Source organism: Neomonachus schauinslandi, chromosome 4, assembly GCF_002201575.2.
Source record: "Neomonachus schauinslandi chromosome 4, ASM220157v2, whole genome shotgun sequence".
In the NCBI taxonomy this organism is placed as follows: Eukaryota; Metazoa; Chordata; class Mammalia; order Carnivora; family Phocidae; genus Neomonachus; species Neomonachus schauinslandi.
This window is the reverse complement of record NC_058406.1, coordinates 15,080,338-15,092,219: the sequence shown is the minus strand read 5'-3', so window position 1 is coordinate 15,092,219 and position 11,882 is coordinate 15,080,338. Positions and strand designations below refer to the sequence as shown.

General features: G+C 50.9%; 1 protein-coding gene across 1 annotated transcript in view; it reads left to right on the top strand.

Moving 5' to 3' along the window:
* Positions 1–10,891: 10,891 nt before the first annotated feature.
* EIF4G3 (eukaryotic translation initiation factor 4 gamma 3) overlaps positions 10,892–11,882 on the top strand; it is a 339,888-nt gene continuing 338,897 nt past the window's right edge. Inside the window, exons 1-2 of the mRNA XM_044914402.1 lie at positions 10,892–10,989; positions 11,335–11,509. The gene's annotated coding sequence lies outside the window, so the exon portion shown is untranslated. The remainder of the gene's footprint in view (positions 10,990–11,334; positions 11,510–11,882) is intronic.

The following is an 11,882-nucleotide window of genomic DNA, read 5'->3' as shown; positions in this document are numbered from 1 at the left end:
AATAAATAAAATCTTTAAAAAAATAAGTAACAGAAGATAGAGCAATTAAATCTGTCTGGGGGGAGCAGGAAGAGAATCGAGGAACGTTTGCCCCATAAGATGACACGAGCTGGGTTTTGAAGGATCAATAGGAGCTAGCTAGGAGTCCAGGAGCCAAAGACACTCCAAGGGTGGGAACAACGTATGGAAAGACTTGGCAACAGGAAAGTGCTTGGCTGTTCCGGGTGCATGTCCACGGGGGAAGGGGCAGGAACTGAGGGTGCAGACATCGGTAGGAGCGAGATGCAGTCATGCAGGTACCCTGGTCGGGAACCTGGACTCTATCCAATCCCTGCTTAGCCTGCGTAAGGGGGAGAACCATGCATCTTCTTCAAATTCTCTACTTCAGTGGAAGAAAAGGCGTGTAATGAGGGTAGGGGGAAAAAAGCATGATCGCCGAATTTGGGCAAGTGAAAAATGTCCATCTGCAGAATTAATTCTAAATTGCTGCTATTTTCATTCTCACGCCAGCGGGAAAGGCAGAGCCTAGCAACGCGCCCCAGCCTCTTTCCAGGTGCCTGGAGTGCCAGCAGGCCAGGCCAGGCCAGCAGGCTGGCTCCCGTGGAGATCGGTGGAGTCAGTTCGGAGCTTGGTGCCAGCTGTGGGCATCTGGAAATCCAGCTTCCTCTTCCAGTCATTGGATAGGGGGGAAAGAGAGTCCAGGATTTTCCCAAGGCAGCAAACTTGGCAGGATGATTAAATAGCATCTGGCTTGACAAGAGCCAGGGGAAGGCTGGGCCACCCAGGGTAGAGGATATGGTTTCCAGATTCAAGATGGGATATGTGGGTGATTGTGTGAAGTCCCTTGGTTTAGAGAGAGCTGGAAGCCTGCTAGGCGGGTATTAGAGACCTTTCACTGGGCCAGGCCCAGGGGCAGTGCAGGTTGATCTCAGGAGATTTGGTGTAGGGGGCTCTAATAAGGCCTGGCATCAGCAAGGTCAAAGGTTGCCTTGCCCCCAGACCCAGCAGCCACCTCCTGAACATGTTGGGTGGTTAGCCAGACAAGGAGGGAAGAAGCCCCTGTTACGGTTCAGCTCCTACGTGTAGGCAGTATTAGTACTCAGAACTCTTATCAGAGTGTTACGGGGATTAAATGAGTTGATACATATAAAGAGTTTTGCTCAATGCCTGGCTCATAGTGAATGCTCGGTGAAAGTTAGTTGTTGTTTTTATCAGCCAGCCAGACATGCTGATGGTTGGTTTCTGCTTGCTAGCTTACTTAATGCTCACGACAGCTCTCGGAAGTAGGAATTAATAGGTGAAAAAAAATTGTTAGTATAGTTGGGGAAACTGTGGCACAGTGGGGTTATGGAATTTGCTCAAAGACACAGTTAAAAGTGGAAGAGAGGAAAGAACTTGTATGCCTCAACAATGATAAAAAGACAAACAGGGAGGGGCGCCTGGGTGACTCAGTCTGTTAAACGTCTGACTCTTGGTCTCAGGGTCAAGATTTCAACCCCTGCATTGGGCTCCACAGTGGGTGTGGAGCCTACTTAAAAACAAACAAACACATTGGGGTGCCTGGGTGGCTCAGTTGTTAAGTGTCTGCCTTCGGCTCAGGTCATGATCCCAGGGTCCTGGGATCAAGCCCCTCATCGGGCTCTCTGCTCAGCGGGAGGCCTGCTTCTCCCTCTCCCACTCCTCCTGCTTGTGTTCCTTCTCTGTCAAATAAATAAATAAAATCTTTAAAAAACAAACAACACAAACAGGGAGACGCCTGGCTGGCTCAGTAGGTGGAGTGCCAGCCTCTTGATCTCAGGGTTGTGAGTTCAAGTCCCACATTAGGTGTGAAGCCTCCTTGAAAAAAAAAATTCAAAAAAAATTTTTAAAAAACTTCAAAAATGGGCAAAGCACTTGAATAGACATTTCCATAAAGAAGGTATCAAATGGCACCACGTGGGTGGCTTCAGCTCAGGTCCATGATCTCAGGGGCCTAGGATCGAGCCCTGTGTTGGGCTCCCTGCTGAGCAGGGAGCCTGCTTCTCCCTCTGCCTGCCGCTCCCCCTGCTTGTGCTCTGTCTCTCTGTCTCTCTCAAATAAATAAAATCTTTAAAAATTAAACGGAATTACCATATGATCCAGTAATTCCACTTCCGGGTATATACCCCAAAGAATTGAAAGCAGTAACTCGAACGGATACTTGCATACCCATTCTCAAAGGTCCATTGATCTCTGTATGGACGAACAAAATGTGATTTATCTATGTAATGGAATATTATTCAGCCTTAAGAAGGAATTATGTGCTGATACATGCTGCAGGATGGATGAACCTTAGAAACATTATACTAGATGAAATGTGCCAGGCACAAAAGGACAAGTATTGTGTGATTCCATTTATATAAGGTCCCTAGAGCAGTCAAATTCATAGAGACAGGAAGTGAAATGTGGTTGTCAGGGAAGAAGAGAACAGGGAGTTACTGTTTAATGAGTACAGGAGTTTTGGTTTGGGATGTGGCAGAAGTTCTGAACATGGACAGTGGTGGTGATTGCACAACAATGTGAATGACACCTAATGCTGCTTAACTGTACACTTAAAAATGGTTCAAGTGGGGGCGGCTGGGTGGCTCGTTTGGCTAAGCGCCCGACTCTTGGTTTCAACTCAGGTAGTAATCTCAGGGTTGTGGGATCGAGCCCTGCATTGGGCTCTGCACTGAGTACAAAGTCCACTTGAGTTTCTCTCTCCCTCTCCTTCTGCCCCTCCCTCCCCGCCGTGCTCGAGCTCTCTCTCTAAAATAAATCAATCTTTTAAAAAAATGGTTTAAGTAGGGGCGCCTGGGTAGCTCAGTCGTTAAGTGTCTGCCTTCGGCTCAGGTCATGATCTCAGGGTCCTGGGATCGAGTCCCGCATCGGGCTCCCTGCTTGGTGGGAGGCCTGCTTCTCCCTCTCCCGCTCCCCCTGCTTGTGTTCCCTCTCTCGCTGTGTTTCTCTCTGTCAAATAAATGAATAAATAAAATCTTTTTTTTAATAAAGATTTTACTTAGTTATTTGACAGAGAGACAGCAAGAGAGGGAACACAAGCAGGGGGAGCGGGAGAGGGAGAAGCAGGCTTCCCATGGAGCAGGGAGCCCGATGCGGGGCTCGATCCCAGAACCCTGGGATCATGACCTGAGCCGAAGGCAGGCGCTTAACGACTGAGCCACCCAGGCGCCCCTAAATAAAATCTTTTAAAAAAATAAAATTAAAAAAATGGTTAAAGTGATGAATTTTATGTTGTGTTTATCTAACCACAATTTTTTTTTTTTAAGTTGCAAGAAGAAGGAAGAGGAAAGAAAAAGTAGTAGAGTTGTACTTAGGACCTGGCTCTGTCTCCAGGAACCCCTGGGATGGTTTCCTGGATTTGCTTTCCCCTTTCTAGGAAAATGCTCCCTATTTTTGTTCAAAACTTACCAGCAAAGGGGCGTCTGGCTGACTCAGTTGGTGGAGCATGTGACTCTTGATCTCAGGGTTGTGGGTGAAGAGATTACTTAAAAAAAAAAATCTTAGGGGCACCTGGGTGGCACAGTTGGTTAAGCGTCTGACTTTGGCTCAGGTCCTGGGATGGAGACCTGCATTGGGCTCTACCCTCGGAGGGAATGTCTGCTTGTCCCTCTGCAACACGCTCCGCCCCCCATGCGTGCTCGTGCTCTCTCTCTCTCTCAAATAAATAAATAAAATCTTTAAAAAAAAAAATCTTAAAAAAACAACTTACCAGCAAAGAGAAAAGAGGTATCTTGGTGATGATGGACACACCCAAATGTAACAAATTCTATTTAATTCAAAGCATTTGCGAGTGGTATTCTGCTTGAAGGACAGTCCTAATTTTGCTCGTTAGGTCAGAGAATGGAAGTGCTGAGGAGTCAGAACGTGGTAAGTGCACTCCGTCCTCTCTACTCTGTACCCGTTCCCACAACCCGTGTTCCATAGCATTCGTCATTTTGTGTCCAGGCGACAAACATTGATGGAGTACTCTGATTTGTGTTTTTTCAACACCAGTTCTCAGACACCAGCTGGGTGTCCTACAGCTTAACTCAGTTTTGATACCATCTACCTGGAGATGGCATCAGATCCCACAGGTTGAGGGCTCAGTCCTGTGGGACCGCCCACTCCCCTCATTTCAAATGCTGGCTGCAAGGCCAGGTTGTCACCTGTTCTTCTGACCTACTGGCTAGAGATCAGAGGTTCCCATGGTCCCTTCCTTGGGTTTGATTAATTTGCTAGAGTGGCTTGCAGAACTCAGAGAAACATCTTACTCACTAGATTACCAGTTTATTATGAAAGGATGTAACTTGGGAACAGCCAGCTGGAAGAGATGCACAGGGCAAGGTGTGGGGCAAGGGTCTGATCACCCATCCCTCTCCGGGGGCGCCACTCTCCCTGCATCTCCGCATGTTCACCAGTCTAGAAGCTCTGTGGACGCCATCCTTTGGAGTTCTTAACAGAGGCTTCATTACCTAGGCATGACTGAATAAATCATTGGAACTCAATCTCCAGCTCTCCTCCCCTTCTCAGAGGTCCTGGGGTGGGGCCAAAAGTTCCAACTCGCTAATCTCAGGGTTGGTTCCCCTGACAACCAGCCCCCCCATCCTTAGATGACCTAGGGGCTTTCCAAAAGTCACCTCGTTAACATAACAAAAGATACCTTTATCATTCTAATCGCTTAGGAAATTCCAAGGGTTTTAGAGCTCTCTGCCAGGAACCAAAGACCAAATATAAATTTCTTATTAAAATCACAATATCACAAACGCATAATACACGTCGGGCTCTATTCTGTAACCTAGAGATACACCAGTGAATAAAACAGACTAAGTCCCTCCTCTTCTAGGGCTAACATTCTAACCGGGGAGAGGTAGACCACAGACTCATAAATATGGAAATGTCACATGTCAGATGATGACAGGTGTCATGAAGGAAATTCAAGCAGGCCAGGTGTGCTGAGGATAGGGGTGGGTTGCTAATTTATATGGGACGTCTGGGAAGCCTTCTCTGATAAGGTTTCAAGCAAAAACATGAAGGAAGTGAGGGAATGTGCAGGGCAGCGATCCCAGATCCCAAGGACACGCAACAGGAAATGCAGAGGCCCTGAAGTGGGAGTGTGCTCAGGATAAAGGAACATCACAAAGGCCAGGGCACTAAACATGGAGAAGAGTAGTAGACAGAAGCTCAGAGAGGTCAAGCTAAGGATGGGAGGCAGAGCTCATCTTGTAGGGCCCTGTAGGCCATTGAATAGATTTTTGCTTTTACTCCAGGTGAGATGAGAGGACAGTAAAGTGCTCTGAGCAGAGACCCGACATGATCTTCACTTTTTTTTTTTTTTAAAGATTTTATTTATTTATTTGACAGAGAGAGACACAGCGAGAGAGGGAACACAAGCAGGGGGGAGAGGGAGAGGGAGAAACAGGCTTCCTCCCAAGCAGGGAGCCTGATGTGGGGCTCGATCCCAGGACCCTGGGATCATGACCTGAGCCGAAGGCAGACGCTTAACGACTGAGCCACCCAGGCGCCCCGATCTTCACTTTTTAATGTAAATAATTACGGGGATTACTTAACCTGTAAGTCGTTACCCCTCTCTCCTCCCCATTAGATATGGCCTCCTATTCCTCTTAGAGGCCCAGCATGGGGCCTGACACATAGTTGTCACTCAGTAAATGCCAGTTACATGAATCCTGAAGATCCCCCGCTCCAGAAGCATGCAGGCCAGGAATGGCCAATGCTGGAAGTGGGAAAACGCCAGGGGGGTGGCAGCAGACTTCTTTTTTTTAAAAGATTTTATTTATTTATTCATGAGAGAGAGAGAGAGAGAGAGAGAGAGAGAGAGAGGCAGAGGCAGAGGGAGAAGCAGGCTTCCCGCCGAGCAGGCCCGATGTGGGGCTCGACCCCAGGACCCTGGGATCATGACCTGAGCTGAAGGCAGACGCTTAACTGACTGAGCCACCCAGGCATCCCTGGCAGCAGACTTCTTAATGGAGGGACAGTATTAGTGACAAAGGCCTTGGCCTAGCAGTGAAGAGAGGCTGGAGTTTCAGTCTCTGTTCTGCTGTTCTCTTGCTGTGTAACCTTGAAAAAATCCTTTCCTCTCTCTGGGCTCTCTTCCTAAAACCAGAACACTGGGTAAGGTCATCTTTAGGGTATTTTCAGTCCTGACTAGACTCTGTGATAATACTTTTTTAAAAAAATTGTGGTAAAGTACAAATAACATAAAGTTTACCATCTTAATGAACCATTCTGGGAGAATAGTTTTTGCTCCTTCTTGTACCCTGGTGAAGCTGCGCTATCTGCAGCCGGAAGTGGCTGGCGCGGGCTGTGATCGCTTCTGGGAGGAGTAGCTGAGCAATGGACTGTGCAGCACACACTGTGGGCAAAGGGGCAGGACAACTTGGTTCCAGGAGAAGTGAGAACGGCAGCAAATTAGAGAAGCTGCCCCCCTGCCCTGGAGGGAACAGGACAGGAATTAAGCTTTATCGAGGTGCTTCTTTTTTTTTTTTTTTTTAAGATTTTATTTATTTGAGAGAGAGAGAGCACATGAGAGGGGGGAGGGTCAGAGGGAGAAGCAGACTCCCTGCTGAGCAGGGAGCCTGATGCGGGACTCGATCCACGGACTCCAGGATCATGACCTGAGCTGAAGGCAGTTGCTCAACCAACTGAGCCACCCAGGCGCCCCTATCGAGGTGCTTCTTAAGCCCCAGGCCTTGGTGACGCTCTCTGGCTGCTTTAAGTCTTGCTTTAATCCTTTAGGGGCAGACCTCCCGGTCATTTTGCAAATGGCCCGGAGAAGTTAGAAAACTTGCTTAAGGTAGTACAACCGGTCTGTAAGGTTAGAATCCAGATCTGTGCTGAAGTTTAAAACCTTTGCAAGGAATCACCACCCTCACATGGGACCCTACCACTGGGCCCTGTGATGTCGGGAAAGGCCTGCTGGTACAGCTCTTCACTGGAGAGCCTTCATGGCTGATTATGAACATGCTTACTGTGGTGCACAGAATGGGGCAAACAGTTTCTTTACTTTTCCTGCTGGGGCTTCTCTCCTTCCACCCCCCTCCTCTTTAGATGGATGCCCTAAAGTGTCTCCTTCCTCAGTCTTCAATCCCCCCCTCTTTTTAAAATGTTTTTAAACCTTCTTGGCCTCCCATCTCTAGGTCTTAACTGCTGAGGGTCTAGATCTCGGGCCACCAAGGTTCATACCCAGCTCTACCCTTGGTGGATGTTCGCATGCTGCCGAGTGGAACTGCAAATAACATACAAACCCCTCTGTGTCTACTAAAGATGGCTTCTGTTGGCATAACATGGCTTATCTTTATGCTAAAAGGCCAGCCCCCTCCAGGAGGAAAAATGAAGGGGAGAGAGAACTCCAGCTTGCAACAATATTTTCAAGTTTTCAATCAAGAAATTAAGGTGTCTTCCCAAGCCCAATCTCCAGTTCACTCAGAGAAACAGAGCACTGACCCCACATAATAACAAATAAACAAAACTCTATCACCCAGCCATGAGATAGATAAACCAAGTCTTCACTTGTCTGCTGGCTCTTTGAAGAGGTCTGTGTTGGAGGCAGCAGGTGGGCTCTGGGAACGGCAGAGGTCAAAGGTACAACAGTTCTCTTGTGTGGTGCCTGCTCTGGGATACTCTGGTCCTTCTCTTTCTCTGTACAGTGAGGCCCAGCCTGGGCTCTGGGGTACCCCGGACTCCAGGGTAACATGAAATCCTCTGACAATTCACAATTATCCTGTCCTTCAGCAGGTTTCACATCCTATTTATTGAGTGCTAGATATTCGGGATATTCTAAATGCCTAAGTAATATATCTGACAATTATTATGAGCCAGGGACTGGGCTAAGTGCTTTGCATTTGCTGTTTTTTTCTTTTTTTTTCCCTTTTATTAGAGAGAGAGAGCACAAGCAGAGACAGAGGCAGCAGAGGGAGAGGCAGCAGAGGGAGAAGCAGGCTCCTGGCTGAGCAAGGAGCCCACCGCAGGACTCAATCAGGATCCTGAGATCATGACCTGAGCTGAAATCAAGAGTCAGACTCTTAACCAACTGAGCCACCTAGGCGCCCTTGTATTTATTGTCTTATTTCTCATGATAGGAGGTAGAATCTATTTTACAAATGAGAAAACTGAGGCTCAGAGAGGTTAAGTGATTTCTTCCAGGTCATCCAGCTAATAAAAGGCAGGGCTGAGAATCAAACTCAGATAATTTGATTCCAATGGCTGTACTTAGTTGCTCAACGGAGTGTCCTGGGAGCTAAGCATCCCCTGTCTTGGGAGCCTGGAGGCGGGGTGCCTTGCTCCGCTTGGGCAGTGAGAAAAAGATGCCTGGAAGAGGTGATGCCTGAGCTAACTCTTTAAGTAGGAGCAGGAGTGAGCCAATGGGCTGAGCGGGGAGAGGGTGGTTTGGGGTTATTGGTAGTAGGAACAGTCTGTGGACAGGCCGCTGGGGGAGAAGGAAAATGGCTTTGTTTGCAATAGACTAAGGTGGTTGCTGCTCTAGATGTGAGTGGCAGGATGGAAGCAGAGCCCAGGTCCTGAAGGATCTCTGATTTAGACTGGGTCCTGAAGACAGTGAGAGTGCGGGGAACCTTGGAGGGCTCTCAGCAGGCAAGTTCACAGAACCAGCTTTGCTTCTTGATGGTGCTTCTGGCCACAGCTGGAGAGGTTGCTATGTTGAAGGAAATGTGGCACATCAGACTCGGAGTCAGATGCCTCGGGGTTGTATACCAGCCTTTCCACCTAAAAGTTATACAGGTTGAGGGGCGCCTGGGTGGCTCAGTTGGTTAAGCATCTGATTCTACATCTCAGCTCAGGTCTTGATCTCAGGGTCGTGAGTTCAAGTCCCGCGTTGGGGTGTGGAGCCTACTAAAATTTTTTTTATACAGGTTGCTTCCTTACATCTTTGAGCCTCAGTTTCTTCATTTGTCAACAGGATAAAATAACACCTTGTATAGTTGTTGAGAGGAGTAAGAGTTAATCTAAGCGAAATGTTTAGCGGAGTTGTATCCTGGCACATAGTAGGTGTTTAAGAAATACTAGCTGCTCTGTGAGAGGGATGTTGAGCAGGGCCATGCTTCTGGATCAAAGAACATTCTACCTTTTTGACTTTGCTTCCTGTAAACCTCCCCTCATTGATTGCCTGGGGGCAGAATCTTATCAGCGACTTTTACATTATTTTGCCCAAGGTCTTTCCGTTTTAAGAGAGATAATGCTCACAAAATGCTTAGCAAAGATCAGGCACACAGTAATCACCTGATGCTTGTAGCTATTATTAAGCTAGAAAATGAAACTTAGAAAAGAATAGCAATGAAGGAATTATCAGTCTGTTATCACTCTAGTGTAAATGAGAAGCCAAATTCTTTCCTGGGAACAGGTTTTGACCGGGATAAGGAAGTCTGAGATTTCAGAACACCAGGAAGGAGAATCTGGGGAACTGAACCACTTGGGTAATTTTTCCTGGAGAAGAGCAGAAGATCCAATCCTAAGTCATCAAGTATAACAAATCCAAATGGTTTAGGACTCCAGAGTATGAAGTAACTTCTATCTTCCAGTCTGGAGATGGGGAATGAGGCATACGGAGCTCTCAGGGACTGTCAAGAATTAAGCACCCACTATGTGTAGAGCTTTATGTGAATTAAAAAAAAAATTGAAGGCAGTGTGAAGCAGTATAGCAGGGGTCATAACCAAATTCGAATTTTGACTCTGTCAACTCCACTCTCTATGTGACTTTGGGTAAGTCTCTTCTCCGCTCTGAACCTCAATTTTCTCAGCGCTTCCATTGTGTGATGGTATTGCGCCTTCCCGCGCCTCGGTTTCTTCATCTGTAAAATGGGTACTACCTATTGCGCAGGACTGTATGAGATCATGCATATTAACTGCCTGGTAAGCAGTCCTACCGGAATCGCTCCGTAGATCCCTGCGGTTCCTTTCCACTCAATCACCTGCGCCGAGCACAAGGCCCCCTGCTCGGGGTGGGGTGTGCGAGGAAGGGCCGGGTGGTCTCGGTCGGCCCAGTGGGGAGCAAAGGACAAATGTCACCCCCGCATAAGACACTGGGGAGCTGCTGGTGAAGGGGCGCTCCAGTCATGGGGCAGGCCTTGGACAAATCCGTCCACAGAACCCTCAGTCTAGACTGCTGATTAGATGAGGAGGGTCCCCAGGCAACTTGGGAGTCGGCAAGGTTCGTCCAGATGAAGGTGGAATTCGGCTCCAGGCTTGGCTCTGCCCCTTCTCGGCTGGATGACCTTGGGCCAGTCACTTTTCTTCTCCGGGCTTTAGGGTGCTCTGGAAGTGAGGTTCCTCATTCCACTCACCTCTTGGAGTGTAGGAGGGCGAAGTGTCGACACAATGGATGAGAACTGCCTTAGGGGCAGGCGAGTGCTATTTATTATGCTAATAGATGCACGCAGCGGGTTTCTTTCCAGCGGTTTCACTCTGGTTAAGCGGTTCCTTCCACTGTAACCGAGGTTTCTCGCCTCACCGCCTCCCGCCCCTGCGGGCAGGGCTCTGCGGACCGCAGGCTCCAGGGCCGTTGCCATTGTTCTTGGAGGCCGGGCGGCAGGGGAGGGCTCTGGCGGACCTCGCCTTTGGTCTCTGCCTCCACCCCGCACCCCCGCCGCAGCGAGCCTGGAAAGCCCCCCTCGCCGATCTTTCCCGAGGAGGCGAGTCAGCCCCAGAGCTCTCCCGAACGGCGGCCGAAGACGCCCCCGACCGTCTCCGAAGAATCCCGACCGCTCGCAGTCTCCGGAAAGAGCCGAAGGCGCTTCCCACTCTCGGCCTGCCGAGCCGCTCCGAAAAGGCCCGAAGTTTTCCGAGCGGCCGTCCTGCCGGACTGCTGGAGGCGGCCGCAGCGCCATGTTGGATGCTCTGCTCGTTGAGTGAAGAAAATCCGCCGGCATCGCCTGAGCCCCGCTACCGAGAAGGGCGCCGCTTCCCCCGGGGAGGGGGATAAAGACCCCCCGCCGCCGGCCCATGAGGATATTGCCGTGAAAGGTCCGGTCTCTCCGCCTCCTGTCCCCGCCGGGTCCGGCCCCCCCCCTGGGGTCGCGTTGTCACGGAGACCGGCAGCCGGTGGTGCTGGCCCGCGGGGCGGCTGCTGCTGCCGGCGGCGGCGGCGGCGGCGGCGGCGGCGGGCGTGTGTGACCGGCCCCGGCCCCCTCCTCCTCCTCCTCCCAGCCTTCCCCCGGCCCCCCGCTCCCGCCGCCTCCCCGGGTCTGCCCCCATCCCGCCCCCCCGCTGCCCCCGGCCCCTGCACCCCGGCGCGCCCGGTCCCGCTCTGGGGGGGTTGGTGGCTTCGCTTTGCCATGAGTTTACCGCAGAAACCGGCTCTGAAATCAGGCTCAGCGGCTGCAGCAGGAACCGGACCCGGCACCGGAGCGGCGGCGGCGGCGGCGGCAGCGGTACCGCCTCCTCACCCGGCGGCAGCAGCGGCGGCGGCGGCGGCGGCGGCGGCAGCGGCAGCGGCCCCTCCTCACCCGAACATCAGGGCCCTCCAGACCCAGGCGCCCCAACAGTATCCTTTTCACCTTCCTGCCGGCCCTTCGGCATCTCGCCGCAGCCCGGGGGGGGGGGGGGGGGGCCGTGGCTCCCCAGGGACCCTCCTGCCGGCCGCCACAGCTCAGCCGGGGAAGGGGCTGCTGCTCGAGCCCCCGCGGCCGGCTCGGCCGGAGCTTTCGGGGTGCTCCGGCGGCAGCAGCCCTGCGGGGGACCCCGGGATCCTCTGCAGTAGTGTGAAAACTAGCTCTGCTGGGCCTGGCCTCTGCAGCCCTTCCCTTTTAGAGCTGGGGGACCCTTCCCCCCCTCTTCGCCTCCCCCCGCCCCCCTTTATTAGGCCGAATTTGCTGGTGCCTGGGACCAGCCCTGCAGGGAAGGCTTTTCTGATTGTT